Raw genomic sequence first — 19,291 nt, forward strand, 5'->3', positions numbered from 1 at the left:
CTTTCTCCTTGTTCTTGATTCATTTAAGTAATGTCCACTTTGAGGAAAGGAAATTAAAAGACCTATATTATTGTAAAGAGCTGACATTCAATAAATCATATTTTTGAAAAAATGCCATGTTTTATTCATTAATGCAAGCATTAACATGACACATTTGGAAGACGTCAGTAGGGTTTTTGAACTTAAAAGCTTGTAAAAAATAACCACATTGGTATTTGTTCAAACATTTGCTTATAATTACTAGATTTTCTGATTGAGTGTCAAGCTTTTTAAAATAACTGTGAAAATAATTCAGATGCATAAGGCTAAAGTTGAAACTTAAAAAAAGATGATTGAGAAAGATTTACAAGCAATGTTTCCTTACCGGTTGATCATTAGGAAGGAGATTATTTGGATTTCTGACCATAATTTACGTGATGAAAATAAAGGGTCAAAATTCGCGTCACTAGACACTTTGTGGATGTCTGTGGGAACACCGTGAATAAGCTAGGTGAGAAGACACCGCATTCTTTTGTGTGATATTTTTCCTTGGGAAGAATCACGTTACAGGCAATTCTTTACAATCAGAGGGAGTACAGAGGACTAAGTTTCAGCAAGTTTGAAAATAAGAACCTTAGATTTCATCAAAGGCAAGAATTTCCCTTTGAAGCCAGGAAAGCTGAAGTCAAAAAAGATTAAGTGACTTGCTCAAAGTCCAGGAACTGGTTAGCAGCGCGGCCAAGAGTACAATCTCAGGTCTCCTGATGCCAGCCCCTGTCAGCAACGTTCCCGCCACAGGCTATGTCAAGCCAGCCTGAGCAGGTACACGGATCTTTAAGCTGATGGCTGAGAAGAGTCTTTCAGAATGGAGTGTTATACTTAACCTAAGCACATTTCCTGATTACATGTAAAGCGTGTAACTTTCCTGTGCTTCCAGCAAATACCTCAGTTTCCTACCTTGAGAAGCACTTGCTGAATTATTCGATTGTCAGTGACACAATTACAAGTCAGTTGTGCACCCAAACTTCTGTGTGGAGGGAGGGTTTTAGGAACCATAATCTATTCGTAAGTGAGGCTTGAGGTTCTTTTCACATAGCAATTTACACAATAGTGGGAAAGATGCAATTTTCTGTATTAAACAGTGCGTGTAGAGAGGTGTTGATGGAGATTTTAGGGAAACAGTGATTCCAATCAGCTTCTGGAGGCTGACTCCCTAGTGAGCTCTTAGTTGCGGTCAATAGACTGGAGAAGTTCCATTAGAATTTGTAGCTGCCCTACCCGTCCTGTCTCCTCTTTACCTAACCCCTGTTATGTCTCTCTTGTCTTGAAATCTCCTTCTGATATTTACACACACACACACACCCCTCTCATTTGTAGGGCTTTACTCTCTTCTTTTTCTGAGGTCAAAAGGCTATCATTCTCTCTCTCTCTCTGAACCAAATTGTCTACGTGACAAGTGTGTGATTATCACACTAGTTGTATTTCAAGGATGTGTGAAGTCTTCCACATAGTCTGGCACACGAGATCAGCAAGGCTACTTCGTTGGCAGCTTGTTCATGATGATTGATCTTAAGGAGAATTTTCTTCCATCAGCCGGAGAGGAGGATCATTTGGCTGATTTATTATTATGGCTCATCACCTTGGAAGTTTCCTTAAAAGACCTTTCTGTGCGACGTGTAATCTCCCTCAGTGAGTGAATTTTACATGACACCTGCAATTTGACACACACGTGGAATATAAACTGTTTTAAGATTTTAGCTAATGTTCTACATTGCACAGATTGCTGTTTTAGCATTTACTGCCGGTCGCATTTTTCTATCATCAGGGCTTTGGGTCTATCTAGGTGATGTGGCATGATTGGCTGATTTTTCTAGCACAATTCAGATGAAATCTGTGGCACATTGTTTAATTTAAGGTCTTTCACATGCATAGAATGTATGTAAAATGATGTAGAAAACCATGTAACCCTACAGAAATCAGATAAATTGAGTAAATGACCCGATCTTAAGAATAAATATTTCATGTCCTTTGGAGACCAGCCATCGTAATAATTCTCTCAATTTAAAAAGTCTTAATATTTCATATATCCTGTTACATAGTTTCATATAAAGGGATAGTTGATAAGTACATTTATATTAATCTGTTTTCACTTATTACTATCAAAACATAGAAATTATTTTAAAATACTAAGATCTTATAAAGGTTGTTACCAAAAGGCTGGTACATAAAAAATTTAACATAGATAATTAGAGCTTTTTAGCAGAAAGAATTCTTAGGAAGCTAATCTTCCTGTCATATGGATGGAGACATTGAAGAACTAAGTAAGGTCACACAGTTGTTATAGGACCACAGTTGCAATGCATATCTCCCTACTTGTAACTTTTAAATAATTTAATAAATTATACTATGAATAATATATGTATATATAATAATACACATATATATAAAATGTATATAATTCATAGTACACATTATATGTTACATAATATACTTAATATATCTCATTATATATAAAATAAGATGCATATACTTTATAATTTAATATGATACATGTATATATGTTACTTTGTAGGAATACAATTCACACTTTTTGTTTTATCCTCATTTAATATATTTACGTTGTACTAATATGCTATACAAAATGAATGTGTTTTGAAAGGGAATCCAAGTCCAGTGGATAGGCACTACGTGAACAAGGAAACCTATTAGAACCAGCTTACCTCACTCTTTACTATTTCTACTGAACATGTAACTCTTTACTAAATTGCTCAGACTATTTGTTAATGATTAAATTAACAAAATGACAGACACTAGATGAAGACAGACACTAATCTAATTGTTTGATTTCCTCAAATTTTAATGATGCATTTTAAGTCATTTTAATCTAATTCTAGTATTCTACTGTACTTTCGCTGCAAAGTTAGTCTCAATTTCATTTCAAGTTACATTTGTTCCGGCAATAAAGTTTCAGGAATTGGAGTGTACCTGTATTGAATATTAGCTGTTTAAACTTAATTTTGTAAATTTGATCTAAAATGACAATGTGGCTCAAAATGCAGTTCAATAAGGCAGTTAAAAAACAAAAAGATACACTATTGACCATTCATGGGCCATATTCTTCAAAAATGAAAAAAGAGAAAATTCAGTCACTCGTCCCCCAAATCAAGAAAATGATATAGTTGTTACCCATATTTTCAAGACGGTTCTATTATCTAATTTTTTTTATCAGTTCTTAGATACACAAAATATATAGTCCATACAGAACCATTGTGGAAAGCTAAACCAAATCCACTTGGATTTGGAAGTACAAACCCATATTATTAAAAGGAAAAATTACATGATATCAAGAGATATTCTAGAAGAAGGGTCAGAATACTTCAGTGCTACACTTGACATTGGAACAACAAAAATTTAATTTGTTGCCTTCACACAAATTTTTTTCTCATATAAATACGTTATGATTCTATGAAAAAAAAAAAAGACTTGACCAAACAGAACTAACAGTTACTCTATATTTCTTTTTTCATAAGATTTTAAAGTATAGTCTCAAAGACACATAAAAATGTTGAAAATAAGAAAATGTTTCACAACCAGGAGCTTTATTATATACTCTTGCACAATAAGGATTTCATGAAATTTCATTAGAATATAGTTGCTCTACTGTTTGGAAATTGTAGTTAAAACAAAGTTCAGTATCATTTTTAAAATACACCGGATTTCTGCATTTGACAATGTATGACAGTAAATTCCAGCATTTAATGAAAAATCACTATATGTTTCCAAAACCAAAAACTGTGTTCCATGACTATGAAAAAAAATTTTTTGGTAAATAATAACAGAGCCAGAAAAAGAAAGCTGTAATTAGGAGGCAGGGGTATTTAGCATCTATTATAAATATGTTCAATTTTCTCAACATGTCAAAAAACAGACATGAACATAATCAGAAAAAAGGGAAATGGAGTTGGTGAAGTGTTCTCAATAGAAAAAAAAAAAAAAAACACAGGTGCATTGAATTTCATCACACTACAAAATGCCAGTATTTGGAAAACAGTGTTAACAAAATGACTAGTATTTATATTATTTAATTCATAGTTTGAATTTTAAAATACTCTATAGTATGTTAATGATTGGCATCTCTAAATTTGTTTTGCTGTAACACAAATCTTGGTTTACGTATATATTTGATCTTCATAAAACTCAAAACAGTTTATTTAGTATGAGCTTAATATTTTGCTTTTTTGTATAGCATTTTCTCTGTGTACTTTAATCTGTGAGTGGTCAGCAGAGTTAACACATTTTGGTCCATAATACAAGTTTTCTTCTATTCATACTATTTTGTGAACTGGAAAATCTTATATATAAGATCTTATACCCTGAAAAATATAGTACATGAAGAATTTTAATATTCAAAATGATGGCTTCCAAATTATACCCTGTTTCCACCCTGCCCACAAAACTTAATTTGGAAGAGTTTCCTCCCAAATTAAATGCATCGCACTGTCAATTCACTCTTATTTCTCACGTAATTATTTTTCAGAGAGTTTCATCTTTCAAAACGTGAAAGGTGTAGATGAAATGATCATCTGGCATCAGCATTTTTGGCTGATGGTAAAACCCATGGTCATGAAGTACAGAAACATACGTCCAAAGCTCTCCTTGGTCCATATAGTGTTAACGTGGATGTCTGGTAAATGTGGGGCAGGGAATTTGAAAGAATAGAGTACTTTTAACCTAATTTCAGATGATACTGTTCTTGGATTTTGAGTGACCAATTCAGGTAATCTCTGATTTAATTCCTTGCTGATTCTGATGGTAGGAAACCTTTAAATCTTAGCCTTTTATACTCCCTCTTGAGTTTATTTCTCATCATAAGCTGTCGATGGGAAGTATGTGGAAAGATGAAAAGAACTTTGGCCAGATTTGCTGACCAGACATCATTCTATACTAAATATTGCATCACTTTTTACTGTTAAAATCAAGATTTTTATTTTAAATATTTGTGCATCTTTGAGTTTAGCGTGTCATTATCATTAACAAATCTGTATTCTTTTAAGCCATTTTTCAAATCAAACTTTTCTCTATTTGTTTAAAATGCATCATATACTAATCTGGTCCATGACTTTTCAACTTTCTGATAAAAGTATAGAAGGGATCCTTGTGTAGAAAAGAATCACTGTATGGTTCAATAATATTAAAATTGCATTATAAAAATTTTCATACATACGTATTTCTTCTGTTAAATTAAGTGGACTTGCAACTGCTAAACCTTCTGAATATATTATTTTAAAGAAATACCTTGCAGCTTTAAGTACATATAAAATTTCGCTGGGATAAATTTGCAAAATAAGTGTCTTTGGCATAGAATTTTGGATATTGAGCCTAATTATAAATTAGTGAATAACAACTACTGTGCTGAAACATTAGTAATACTATTTAGCACTAATATGTCAGGGGAACTTTTGGCAGGAGACAAGAATGCCTGGCTATGCTGAGTCTAGTTTGAAATGATTTTATGCAAAATCCTGTTATGGCTTTTCTTTTCCTCTAATTATTTGTTTAGGTGATTTCACTCAGATTTATTACAACAAAAACAATTGCATGAACAAAAATAAAATGACTCCTATTTATACAAATCTTGTTTCTTTGAGGAACCAAATGATATTGAAAATTCTTTCATTACTCTGTTTCACGTGACATTCTCTTTTGGCTCATGCCTAACAAAGATTAATTTTGCTCAAAAATGGACAAAAAGTGAAAACTGTGATCAGATGCTTTCAGAATCATGACATTGAGATAAACTGTCTGTGAACCTTTGCAGTTTTGTATGTCAACATAATCTTCCAAATTGAAAACCCATTCTGAGAGTGGCCGGGAACGTCTCGGGGTGGCGAATGATGGAGAATAATGAAGATATAACTGGCCAGGAGGTTCATATGCACCTGCTCCACCTGGAGAAAGAAGGGTCTTAGCTGAAAAGGCTGATTGCTGCTTGCAGTGCTGCATCCCTTCCTTTTTAAAAGACCAACTCGTTTTCATACAAGGACGATTTCAAATTTTCATTTACTAGACTGTTGCTTTTCATTCCCAGTTTGGTGGTTTGAAATGATCTTTTATCGTGTGTGTGTGTGTGTGTGTGTGTGTGTGTGTGTGTGTGTGTTTACATATGTATATATATATATATATCCTCATATATGTATGTCTGAGTATAACCATGATGCACAAGAATGGCTAACACAATTTACTTAGAAGATGGTCGTGATCGCTTTCAAGTCTCAGACACCCAGAACAGACTGCAAGCCACACTTCAGTTTACAAACCTTTAGCCTTGAGTTTGATGCTTCATTTATCACACTGCTATTCTGCCAAATGGTACAGTGGCTCTGGTCCAGAGAACTAACTCTGGTGAGACTACATAGAGCAGTGGACGTCTGGCTTATGGAAAAACGGGATCCAAAATATACAGAAGGGAAGTAACAACAGCAGTGGTACAACGCCAGGCTCTGTTGTGTTAATCAGGTGTTTTCTTGTCCATTGTTGCATTCAATCCGTACAACCATTCCTTCTGGAGACATCAGAGCTATCCGGCAACCCTGCTTTATTTAAAAGGCTAGATGCAATAGTCACCTACCCCTTCAGAAATGTTGAGTGCTCTCCAGTTAATACTACCAGGTTAATAGCTGCTCTTTCAGTCTTTCTAATCAAACAAGAAGAGAGACACTTCATCCTTAGGTTGCCAAAGATACATCCAAGTGCTGATGAGCAGTTTGAACTAATTCCCCAAAGCTATGGATGAGTTTATATCACTTATACCAACAGTGGCACTTCTGGCCAGAGGGGAACATTTCCTTAATGCTACCACCTAGTCACACCTTATTAGTCAAAATTTCTTACTGTCCTAAAACTATCCAGAGCTAATCAAAATTATTACTGAAGCAAAGTTTATTTTTAATTAGTTTTCCTTAACTTTTGGTCTGACCTCCAGTCACCAGTTATAGCAGCAGAAACTCAAAGATAATTTGCACACAATTCCACGTCAAGCCCTTTTAAGAAGTCTACTTAGACAATTTTACCTATGAAATTTTTGCAAAAAAAGATGATGGTTAAATGTGCTCAACTCATTTATCTTATGATTTCTTGGAAAGAGATGACCACAATTCTCACAGATTAGTAGGAACTGGACAGTTTGGCTTAAATCTACATCTGGTACAAAAATCGAGCGATATAAACATCTGTGTTTATTTAGGATCAGAAAATGATCACTTACATGTTCAATTAAATAAAATTTTAATAACTCAGCTGTGAATACTTTACAAGAATTCTATTTCCACTCTTAATAATTTAGGGTATTACACTCCCAATTCCACTTTTGTAACATCTACTAATCATTAATAACCCATTTAAAAAGGACTCGATGTGTAGCTTAGAACATTTAACTAGTGCTCATAAACAAGTAGGATATTAAATAAGAAAATGCACGTCATTTCCCGAGGATAGAATTACGATCTGCAGTACTTCTAATTAGCATCTGACTTTTTAGAAGTACGAGAAAATACACTACGGTCTTACTCATTGGCCCAATCTTTCTCAGTCTATGGAAGCCTATCACATTTATAATTCATTAAAAGATTTATCTCTGAAAAGACTGTGTACATTTATATCTTCCCCTTAGCTAAAGGAATGACAGGTGAAAATGTGAGTTAAAAGTCTTTTATTACTGTAATTAGAATTAATTTTCAGGAATAAAACAGATTATACACACACTAATGTAATTCTATATTCATTGTAACCATAAGCCCTGTTTTTACTATTATAAGGATTCTGAAGAGGACTAATACAGGGTAACCAGGGACTTCTAAAATAAACACCAGCAGATTACAAGGCAAAGGTAATGTTTTAATCTGAATTTATGCAACGGCACTTAACATTTTCTTTGTATAATACTTTATCCATGTGCCTTCATTTAAAATTCCTAACGTAAATTCTAAAATTACAAATTAGATTTAAGATTAAAAGGCAGAGATAAAAAATATCTTGCCTAATACAAATTATGGAACAAGAATAAAGTGCTCATGCTTAGGTGCCTTAAGTCAAACTTTCAACCAGTGGTAGAAGAAGCCTCAAGATTATTTTCAGCTTCCAACATATACCCTGTTATGCCTAGTCGCCCAACAGAATGTGACTCCTGTAACTCAGTCATCCCAGTTTTGTCTGCTCCCTCCTGCCATTTATTAAACCTGGGCCTCAATGTATATGCAAACATTTGACATTGTTTCCTTGTTTTAAATCCTAGACAGTTGTCTTAAGCATGCGTCTCTTTTCTTCCTCAGTGATACTTTATGTTCTGTGTAGGCAAGAACCAGGATTCCTATATGACTGGTGTTGTGGTGAAACCGTAGGTAAACTTCATTACCTAAAACCAAAATATAAGTGAATTTTTATACATCCTAATATCTGAATCATCAATCAAGATGTTGATGGTAAGGTTATCTGAGTATGATCATTACATCAATAACCTTCTTAATTCTACTTTTTAACAGTCCCATTGCCTGATATGCTTTGGTTTTACCTTGATTCATCCTAAGTGTTGATCCTGAGAGTCAGCATTATTTTTAGATGATTTGTCAAAGTTTTTCCTGAATACGAGTGCTGCTTTTTGCAACAAGAGGCTCAGTCTATAAGCGCAAGTTTTTTGCTCTTCCCTGAAACGAACCCGAGCTTTGTATCAAATTTATACAAGTGGCTATTTTATATTAAGAAACAACTCATACCATTGTCAAATTCTGCTGGCGTTTCTCCTTTTTCAAACTCTTAATTATATTCAATGGACAATCACATTACTCACAAAGAATAAAATAACAACATAATGAATATAATGTATTTTTGCTTCGGAGTCAGCAGGATGCTAACATAATAAACTGATCACCTAATTCTGTAAACACATGCTTATGTGGTGATTTAAGCCACTGATACGTAAACTCGTGTTGTTAGCACAATTAAATATTTGGTGCTTTAGATTGGATGAGATTAAACTTGTCTGGCTGAAGGTTCCATTTTGCACTTACACAAACAACAGCATGTTTTTACATAATATAACTACTTTCAACATAGTACACTAAAGTGAAGTAAAAATTTACATTTTCTGTAATTTTTGATAAATATTACTTATAAGGAGAAGTTACAGATGAGTATGTCTTACTAATTTGGATGAGCTACAATTTATATAAATGACTGACCAGTTGAAGGACACAAAATACATAATGGTCAGAGAAAATAAACTTCAACTAAGAAAAGCAATTGCATATTTAACTAAGGCATTTTCAGCTTAAAATGTACTGAATAATGTTTACTTCTATTTATAATCTTTTATGTAAAGATTATGTTTTATTAATCTTTGGTTCTCAACTTTTATCACTTCTAACAGTCAGTTGTACTGATTTGCAGGTCCATGGATGTTTGTTAAATTGGACAAAAGTAAAATACAAATGTCTAAAATGTTCAGAATAGAGGAATAATTTAAAAGTTCGCTTATTTATTATCTACATTCATCTGTTGAAGTATTTTAAGCATCTTTAAAATTTATATAAAAGGCAACATTAACTTTTTCAAGCCCCAGAATTATGCAAAATATGGCGAATAAAGTTAAGTACATTTGAGATATATGGTAAATAAGATTTTGATATCAATTATTATGAAACACATGCCAAATCTTCTTTCCAAGAGGAAGAAAGTCAAATCACTGGCTGAAGGAATTGAGATGTAACCACTCTTAAACATAACAAAGAAGTTGCTTCTTTGGGTTGTCGACTTCTTCAAGTTAAGAATCTTTGATGCCCAGAGCATGCATTGTATGTGCAAAACATGTGGGAAAAAAAAACAGATTTTTAAGTTAAAGAGCAATCAGATAAAACCAAGATGTTTTCTGGCAGATCCCAACTGACTAGATAGTCAAATGTATATACTCCGTTTTCTCTTAACTCATTTAAATTGCAGCCCATAATGAATTAAAACAGTCAGAAATGTTTCTTTTCAAAATACACGCTTCCATTTTATCTTTAAATAGAATTAATATACAGTTGTTATAATAATGGATATGTGAAAAAAAAGAGAAAAGAGGAAGAGAAAGAAAGAGGGAGGGAAGAGAAAGGTGGATAGAAATATAGAGGTCCAGGGAGAGAAGAGAAAAATCACTAAAATGTCTAACACTGACAGCACATTTGAACTTTCTAATATATATCCTTCCAGAGATCATCTGTGCATATTTGTGTGGATAAATATGTTTGAAGCCTTTCCTGGACATACAGAGAGCTCTGCACATGCCTGTAGGCTTCTATAATACCAGGAATATGTCAGAGATTTTTATTATTTTTTTTGGGGAGGGAAAGTAACTAGGTTTATTTATTTGATGGAGGTACTGGGGGTTGAACCCAAGCCCTCACGCACGCTAGGTAAGCCCTCTGCCTCTGAGCTATACCCTGCCCCTGCCAGGAACATGTCAGAGATTCTTAATGGACAGCCTACATTTTAGTTTTTTCCTTTTATGCTGTTTGGTCTGCCCCTATTAGCTCCAACTGGTAACACCACCTCAGGCAGCTGTGATGTTAAACAATTCCCACTGAAGGGTTTTGACAAAAGCCCTAGGCGTACGGCAGATCACACCCAGTGAGTTCTGAGTCAGGTCAAATGAAGGCAAGCCCTGATAGGGGAGCATTCCTGTGAGAGCCCAGAAAGGTCGAAGAGTGACCCGTGTCTAGGGGTGGTGCTTTTGGAGAGCTCCAAACCCATTCTTCACCTGCCCTTGGCGGCTGGTTTTCACAGCTACTGTGGTTGGCAGGCTGTTGGTTTTCAACGCTGTGCAGAGCTGGGGAGAACGAGATGAGATAAAGAGGAGACAGCACGCCAAAAGCTCCCTGTTCATGACAAAATTCAGCAGTACTTCTAGAATAAACGTTCCTAGTATCGTCAATTAGTTTTCAGAATAAAACTGAATAAATTGACTTTTGACAATTTCTGCCAACACTCATACTTCTTTCACAGAGAAGCAGATATTTGGCAATTCTTATTCAAATCATCCCTGAATTGCTTCCTATCCCTTAATAAGTATTAAGGATGTGAAGTGGTCCTGACACCAAAATGTCTGTGAGCAGAAATCATAGATAAATACAAAGATAGTAAGTTAATTTGGTCCCAGGATAATTTTTTAAAAACCTTCATCTTTTTAAAAAACTTACTCCTTTTTTATGTATGTATGATTCTTTTATTTATTTTTTTCTGATTTTTAATTTTATTTTATTTGGGGTGTGTAATTAGGTTTTTATTTATTTATTTATTCATCTATCAAAGGTACTGGGGATTGAACCCGGGACCTCTTACATGCTAAGCATGCACTCTACCACTGAGCTATACCCTCCCTTCAGGATAATCTTAAAGAGTAAAACTTGATGACAATGTCTTTCTCCTCTCAGAAAAGTGCTATTCTCTGTTGAATATCTAATCCACCCAATGATTCTTTAATATTACACATTTTGAGTTGTAAATAACTCATTTACTAATTGATCAGAATCATGTTGTTTTAATTCAATAACTTGAGAATATCAAGGTGTTTGAATTCAAAGACACTGTTTTGGAGATATTTTAGTTATGCAAATATAGATACAGATTTCTGCAGTTTGTCCCCCCAGCTGTTATTGAGAGAGTGTGCCAAAGATAGATGGTTTTCTCAAAGTTCTGAAGCACATTTTATTATTTTCATACATTTTTATAAATAATGATGACACTCACCTGGTCCATTTGGGCTTGTTTTAAATGATAAAATGATACAGTTATAATTTTTGAAATCATTGATAATCAGAATATAGATTGTGAGATCAATTGAAAACACTTGATTCCTAATATTTTCAATAAATAATAATCACACAGTCCTGATATTTTTTGCCCAATGCTCAAGGAAAGATTTATGTATTTGCTTCTGGTTCACAATAAAACAATTTTGAACATTTAAAATACAGAAACATTTTTATTTATTCAATTCTGGTTAAATTTTTGTATTTGTGAAAGCATCCATTAACTGATGAGTTCCTGAAAAATAATAGCTATGTTTTATTTTTTTTTCTTTGTGCTCTGATCATATTATTTAACTACTCTGATTACACTATTCAAACTTAAAATTTTTTTCAACGATCATTTTCATTTTTATTCTTCTTAATGTTTATATATAAATGCATGGTGGCTATTACAACGTAATGACTTTCTTCATCCTGCTGGGTGTTGGGGTGGTCAATTAGGACGATGAGCCAAACTGAGAAAAACAATCTCGGCTTTATTCTCTAGCAAGAGGCAAAAATATTCACCAGTTTCCAGTCTTTTATTTGTACCCGGGGAACAGCACCCAGAGAGGCAGGTGCATTAGTGTAGATGGGGGAGTCCTCTCCCTCATGAGAGGCCCTGAAGGAGAGGCTGCTGCCACTTTAGAGGTCCAGGAGACTGTCGAGAGGGACAGCAGGGAAGGGTGAGGAGTAAAAAAGCTCGAGTCCAGGAGGACACAAGTGTCAAGACCGGCCCAATAAGGAAGTCTTCATGGAGAAAAACCTAGAAGTGCCTCAGCCAAGGTCCCCTGATGAAAAGCTCTCGCAAATGAGGTATCTGGACAGGAAGTGCGAAGACGCGTGTGAGCATGGCTGGCCTCTGAGTCCTTGACCGCAGCTCTCCGTAGAGCCTGCAGCGCGCCGTCCATGCACCGTCCATGCACCGTCCAGTGTGGGCGGGACGGCTTCCCTGAGACCTGCCAGGGAGGGTGTCGCAGCTGCCCGTGGTCGGAGGGCTCTAACCTGGAGTTGGACTTCTCAAGCATAGTGGAGTGTTCGTATGTGTCTAACAGAATATCCTCAAATCAAAAGGAGGGTTACCAGCACGAGAGACACATATAAAACCGTGTAGAATAACGTGGCTCATCTTGAAACCAGTGATGACTATTTAATGCTAAGGGATCATAAGTAATTCTATTTTTAGAAAGGTTCTTAATGCAGTAATCAGAAAATGTGTTCAGGTACATATGGACAAAAAATTTTTTTTACAGTTCTATTTAAAATAAAGAGAAATTTCAAAAAGTATAATCACGAATATGATATACATTTAATATATTTTTATATCATATAGGAAATTATTAAACAATTTTACAGATAATGAGGTAGATGTGTATTTAAAATGAAAATGCATTATGTTAAATATGGTGTGATACAGAGCTGATTGAAAAGATTCCGATGAATGGGAGTAGTATTGTCCCAATTTTATAAATATTTGAGTGTGGGTGTGTATGTATGTGTTTCTCTGCAGAAAGGCATAGGAAATATTTTAAAACTTGAAGATCAAAATGTCCTCATTAACATCTTGAGTTAAGATTAAGTGCTTATTACACAGTCTTTTACTATTTTTTAAGTTTTGCTTTAATGTATTTTCTGAAAGGAAAATGAACTAATTGCTTAGTTAGATAAAAATTAAAAAGAGTAATTGAGATCAGTTCAGAAATCAATTTGTCATAACACACTACAATAATCTTGTTAACAATTAGTGTTTGGCTATAGTAAAGGATAATGGCATTCTTAAAGTGTTATATTAATGTGATTCCATTATTTTAATGTTACTCTATATTCAATTATTTATTTATAAAGACAGTAAAATTTTCTTTCAGGTAGAGTTTGAAGGGAGAATATTTCCTTACGATATCGTTATTTCCAGAAGAACATGGGAATGAAGATTTGTGTTTTCTGTCGCTATGTAACCAAATGCCACACATTTAGCAGCTTTAAACAACACACATTTATTATCTCAGTTTCTGTGGATCAGGAGTGTGGGTGTGTCCTAACTGGGTCTTCTGTTCCGGAGCTCACAAGTCATGGAGTTGACCAGGGACTGTGATGTTATCTGATCTTGGTACTTGCTTCTAAATACTCACTTGCTGTTGGCAGATTTACTTCAGTTCCTTGAAGTAGCAGGGCTTAGCTCCTCGAAATCAAGTGACATTCAGGGCCAGGTGGTCATCATCACAGTCATTCTCTTCTTCAAGGCCAACAGGTTGGTGTCTCTGCTGCATTGAGCCTCTGACCTCAAGAGCCTCCTTTAGCTGATTTGGTCAGATCCACCCAAGCTAACTTTTTGATTAACTTACAGACAATTAATTAAGGCTTTTAATAACATCTTGTACAATCCCTTCACTTTTGCCATGTAACATTACCTAGTTAAGGGAGTGCCACATTCTGTTGGTTCGAAGCAACTTACAGCTACAGCCCACAGTCCAAAGGAAGAACTCAATACAAAGACATGACTCAGTGGGGCTCAGTCACTCTAGGGTGGGTATGACCATCACAATCAGAAAATGTATATGATACTTAATGGAGACTCATAAAATTCTCAGTGTGTGTCCATGTCGTCCACATCTGAAATTGACTACTTGGTATATTTTACCCTTACTTTTATTAGATTTCTACAAAAGGCCTCTGATATTTTATTAGAATCACAGTATTTATCACATATTCTTGATGTAAACTTTTAAACATCTTTAAAGAAGTCTCATTACAATTTTGTGAATTATCTGTTTTTATCCATTTATACAAATGACTTAACTGACCTCAGTGCTAAGAAACTAAATGCTTTATTTAGATATTTGAAAAGTACTTGACGAAACTGACATTGAGCTCCAATATGTTTTGACCAAATTGATGTTTAAACATTAATTTTTTTTTCATTTATGAACAATATTCTCTGTTAAATGTTACTTTACCAAATCTAAATTCCAGCCGATAAGCTTTAGCAAGAATCGTGAAAGCTGGTTTCAGAAAGCTCCATAGTGGGGAACTTTAACTATGAAAAAATCACTTTAAAATTTAACAGAAACCTTTTAGCCTAAAGTTTCCCCTGAAGCAGCGATACTTGTTTTCTAAAAGTTATTTATTTTCAGGACTTCAGAAGTCACTTATTTCAAATTATTCAATTATGAAATGCATAATTTGTGACCAAGGCCCAAAAGTGATTGATAAAATCACACCTCAACAATTCATCTTTTCATTACAAAGTGTTTAATTTGTGTCAAGTACTCTACAGAGTACTAGGGTTTCAGAGATGAGGACTTCTGTTTCTGATAATTTGGATTAAGTTCTTTATTAGTATCAACCTTTACAAGGAAAACATAAAACTGCTGAGTAAATATTTTTAATGACTTGAATGCATTCAAAAGAGCTGTCAGGCTAATTGGACATGACCACGACAAACGCTCAGGAAAATGTTAAAAGAAGAAATGCAGGCATAATACTTGAGTATATAGATATCTTTGTCCTGTCAATCCTGACAATCCAGCAAATGTAGGTATTAGTTCAAAGTCTTATGGAGTAAGTAGAAAGGGAGGGATAAAATTTAAATCTAGGGTGGGAATTGTATAAGGACCCTCACCATATTCAGCTGGGGACTTAAAAGGCTGCTCTCTTGAAATAAAGATGAACCAGATGTAAATTCACTTCCATAATCCCTGATCGCCACAAACCAAAAGGACTTTGGGGGATTTTCATCTGGCACTGAGTTAAACAGGAGAAAAACCCCTAAAATAATGTAATAATAATAACACCAACTAAAAAAATTCATAATAGCCAACATAGTATTAAATGGGGACAAAGTTGGAGGATTGACACTACCTGACTTCAGTTCTTCCTGTAAAGCTCCAAGTGGTCAAGATAGTGCAGTCTCGCTGAACGAGTAGACAAACATATCAATAGAAGAGAATAGAGTGCCCAGAAATAGATGCACATAAACATGGTCACCTGACCCTTGACAAAAAAGCAAAGGCAATGTGCATTGGAGCAAAGATTGTCTTTTCAACAAATGGTACTTGAGCAACTGGATGTCCACATGTGAAGAAAGAATCTAGTCACACCTTACACTCTTCGCAAAAGCTAATTTAAAATGGATCACAGACTTAAATATAAAATGGAAAACTCTAAAACTTACAGAAGATAATATAGGAAAAAATACCAATTAGGGCTGGTGATGACTTTTTTTTTTTTACATTTTTATTGTGGTATGGTTCCTGTACAGTAAACTACACATATTTCAAATGTACAATGCTTTTTAAAATACAACACCAAAGATATAATCTATAAAATAAATAACCAATAAGCTGAACATCATTAAAATTTAAAAATTCTGTTCTGTGAAAGGTAATATCAAAAGAATGAAAAGACAAACCACAGACTGGGAGTAAATATTTACAAAAGATACATTTGATGAAGGTAGGTTATCCAGAATACATAAAGAACTCTTGAAACTCAACAATTAAAAAAAGAAAAAAAACTGATTTAAAAAGAGGCCAAAGACCTAAACAGATACCTCAGCAACAAAGATATACAGATGGCAAGTAAGCATGTGAAAAACTGCTCCATGAGATAGGTCATCAAAGAAATGAAAATTAAAACAAAAGTAAGATGCCACTGCACACCTATTGGAAAGGCCAAAATCCAGAACACTGACAATGACAAATGCTGGCAATTTTTTTTTTGTTTTGTTTTTCTTTTTCTTTTTTTTTTTCTGCTGTGGAGCAACAAGAACTCTCATTTACTACTGGGGAAATGCAAAATGGTCTTGGCACTTGGAAAAGCAGTTTGGCATTTTCCTACACAACTGAACATACTCTGACTATAAAATCCAGCAATCACCCTCTTTGGTATTTACCCAAACCCATTGAAAACTTATGTTTATACGAAAACTTACACAGAGATGTCAATAGGAGCTTTATTCGCAATTGCCCAAACTTGTAAGCAAATAAGATGTTCTTCAGTAGGTGAATGCATAAACTATGGTACATCCAGACAATGGAATATTACTCAGTACTTAAAAAAGAAAAGAGCTATCCAGCCATAAAAAGACGTGGAGAAACTCTAAATGTATGTTTCTAAGTGAAAGAAGCCAATCTGAAATGGTGACATACTGTATGATTCAAACTATATGACATTCTAGAAAAAAGCAAAACTATGAAAAAAATCAAAAGATCAGTGGTTGCCAGGGTGGGAGTGGGAACATGGTGAATAGGCAGAACACAGAGGAGCTTTAGGGTCAGGAAAATACTTTGTATGATATTATAATGATGGATAGATGTCATTATATATTTGTCAAAACTTATAGAATGTACAACACCAAGAATGAACCTTAATGTAAACTATGGACTTTGGGTGTTAATAAGGTAGATTTATCAATTGTAATGACTGTTCCACTTTGACGGGGGTGAGGATGTTGATAATGGGGGAGGCTATGCCTGTAGTGGGGAGGGGCATAGGGGAAATCTCTGAGTCTTCCCTTCAGTGTTGCTGTGAACCTACAATTGGACTAAAACTAAAGCCTTAATAAGTAAACTTTCAGAAGTCTAAAACAAATAGAAAAATATATTCAAATTTTATTCAAAGTGATGGCCAAAAAATAAGTCAAACAAAGCTTTCATTTCAGGCTATGAATAAGCTGTAAAGAAATTGTAGGAGAGTGTTGATGAACATAAAACAAAAATGTCAGAATAAAATCAGACTAAAATAAGTACTATCAATAGCAGAATAGCTATTGTTCAATTGATGACAAAGTGAAAAAAAAAAAAAACAGACAAAGAGGTCTACGAAAAGTGGACCAAGAAAGTGTGATATTTGCAGGACTTAAAAAAACGGAGAAACAAAATTTAATTTTCTAAAATCCGAATGTGATCTTCTATCCCAAATTAAAATTCTTTAGAATCTTCTCTTCTTATTATGTAACATTAAATTTGAGCTTCAAACCATGAAGCAGTGAATCTGTCCTGCCTTACTTTCATTCTTCTCTTCCTGAGAGGACATGCTAACATATTTGCTGATTCCAACATGCAGTTCTGCTTTTGATTATTTTTCCCTGCCTGGAATATCCCTTTTATGTATCATTTAACAGATGGACACTTAATCATCCTTCACCACTCAGCCTCATGTATAAATCTATTATATTTCTGCTTCATTTATTCATTTATGCATCTTTCTTCTTTATTGGACTATAAACCACCTGATGGCAGAAATGATTTGATTTGATTCATTTCTACATACCCAGAAATTAGCACAAGTGCCTGCAAAAAGCATTCAATAAACTTTTGCTGATGGCTGCACAGGTTAAAAATGCATAGATAGAAAGAAAGAAATAAGAAAGAAAAAAAGGATGCAGTTTAAAAGTATGGCGAAGTGCCCTCAGCTTAATTCCTGACTTCTTTTTAGACCATCCTGTCTCTAGGTGTAGAAGAAAAATAAAACTATTAGCAACATAATAGCCTTTAAATAATTATTGTAAAAGAAGTTAAGGGAAAGCTCAGAAATCAGAGAATCTCAACCAAATGCCAAATGCTATTGTACAAAATTTTAGTAATAATCTTGCTGAAAATTCAAAGTATGGCATAAGGAAAGATACAAAATTATGACAAATTCATTAGAAGACAGCAAAGTGTAGCAGATTAGAGAACTGAAGACAAGTGTCAAGAAGTCATCATTCAACAGATGAATAAGAAAGAAATAAAACGACCAGGAGACGCAGGACAGGCAATCCTATGGCTGTATAGCGCCCTGAGGTTTGTGTTGGTTGTAGGTACCCTCCTCAGAGAGTACATATTAAAACTGATGAACATTTAGTGTGCCGGTTAAAAGTGAACAGAACAGCATGGCTTAACTGAGAGTGTCCATTAATGGCACATTCCTATACCATCATGGTGATAAAACAGAGAATAAAAGGCCATTTTGAAAATTAAGCTATACAGGATAAACTGGAACATAAAAGTGACAAGAAATTCAGGAAAGAGCAAAATAAAAGGGAGAGATGATATTACTGAAGATGTTAGTATAGAGATTGGGAAAGTGAAAATTCTTGGTATATACCTTGATGGGGAGGGATAACAAAAATAAATTCCAGGTGCGCCTGATGGGTATTTGACCTTTCTCATCAGACTTAGAAAGAGCAGTTCCTTTTGTAAGTTTTCCATTATTTAAGTAGGATTTCCACCCCCAGCACACTGTTGTACTGATGGGAGCCATTTCTGTTGTTAGCGAAAAGTAGGTTAACTACTTAGGTGATAAATCATCTACCTGACAGGACAGAAAGGACGCAGGTGGCCAGTGTGTTCAATCATTGGGGGCACGGTTAGGATCTTTACTTAAAAAGTAATGGAAATAGAAATCGTAACTTCCTACAACTCTTCTTTAGAAATAAAAAAGAATCTTAAGACAATTGTGCATTAAAGAAGACAGCATGGTGTCCTCTAAAAGCTTGTGGTCATAAAAAATGT

Source organism: Camelus ferus, chromosome 30, assembly GCF_009834535.1.
Source record: "Camelus ferus isolate YT-003-E chromosome 30, BCGSAC_Cfer_1.0, whole genome shotgun sequence".
Classification (NCBI taxonomy): Eukaryota; Metazoa; Chordata; class Mammalia; order Artiodactyla; family Camelidae; genus Camelus; species Camelus ferus.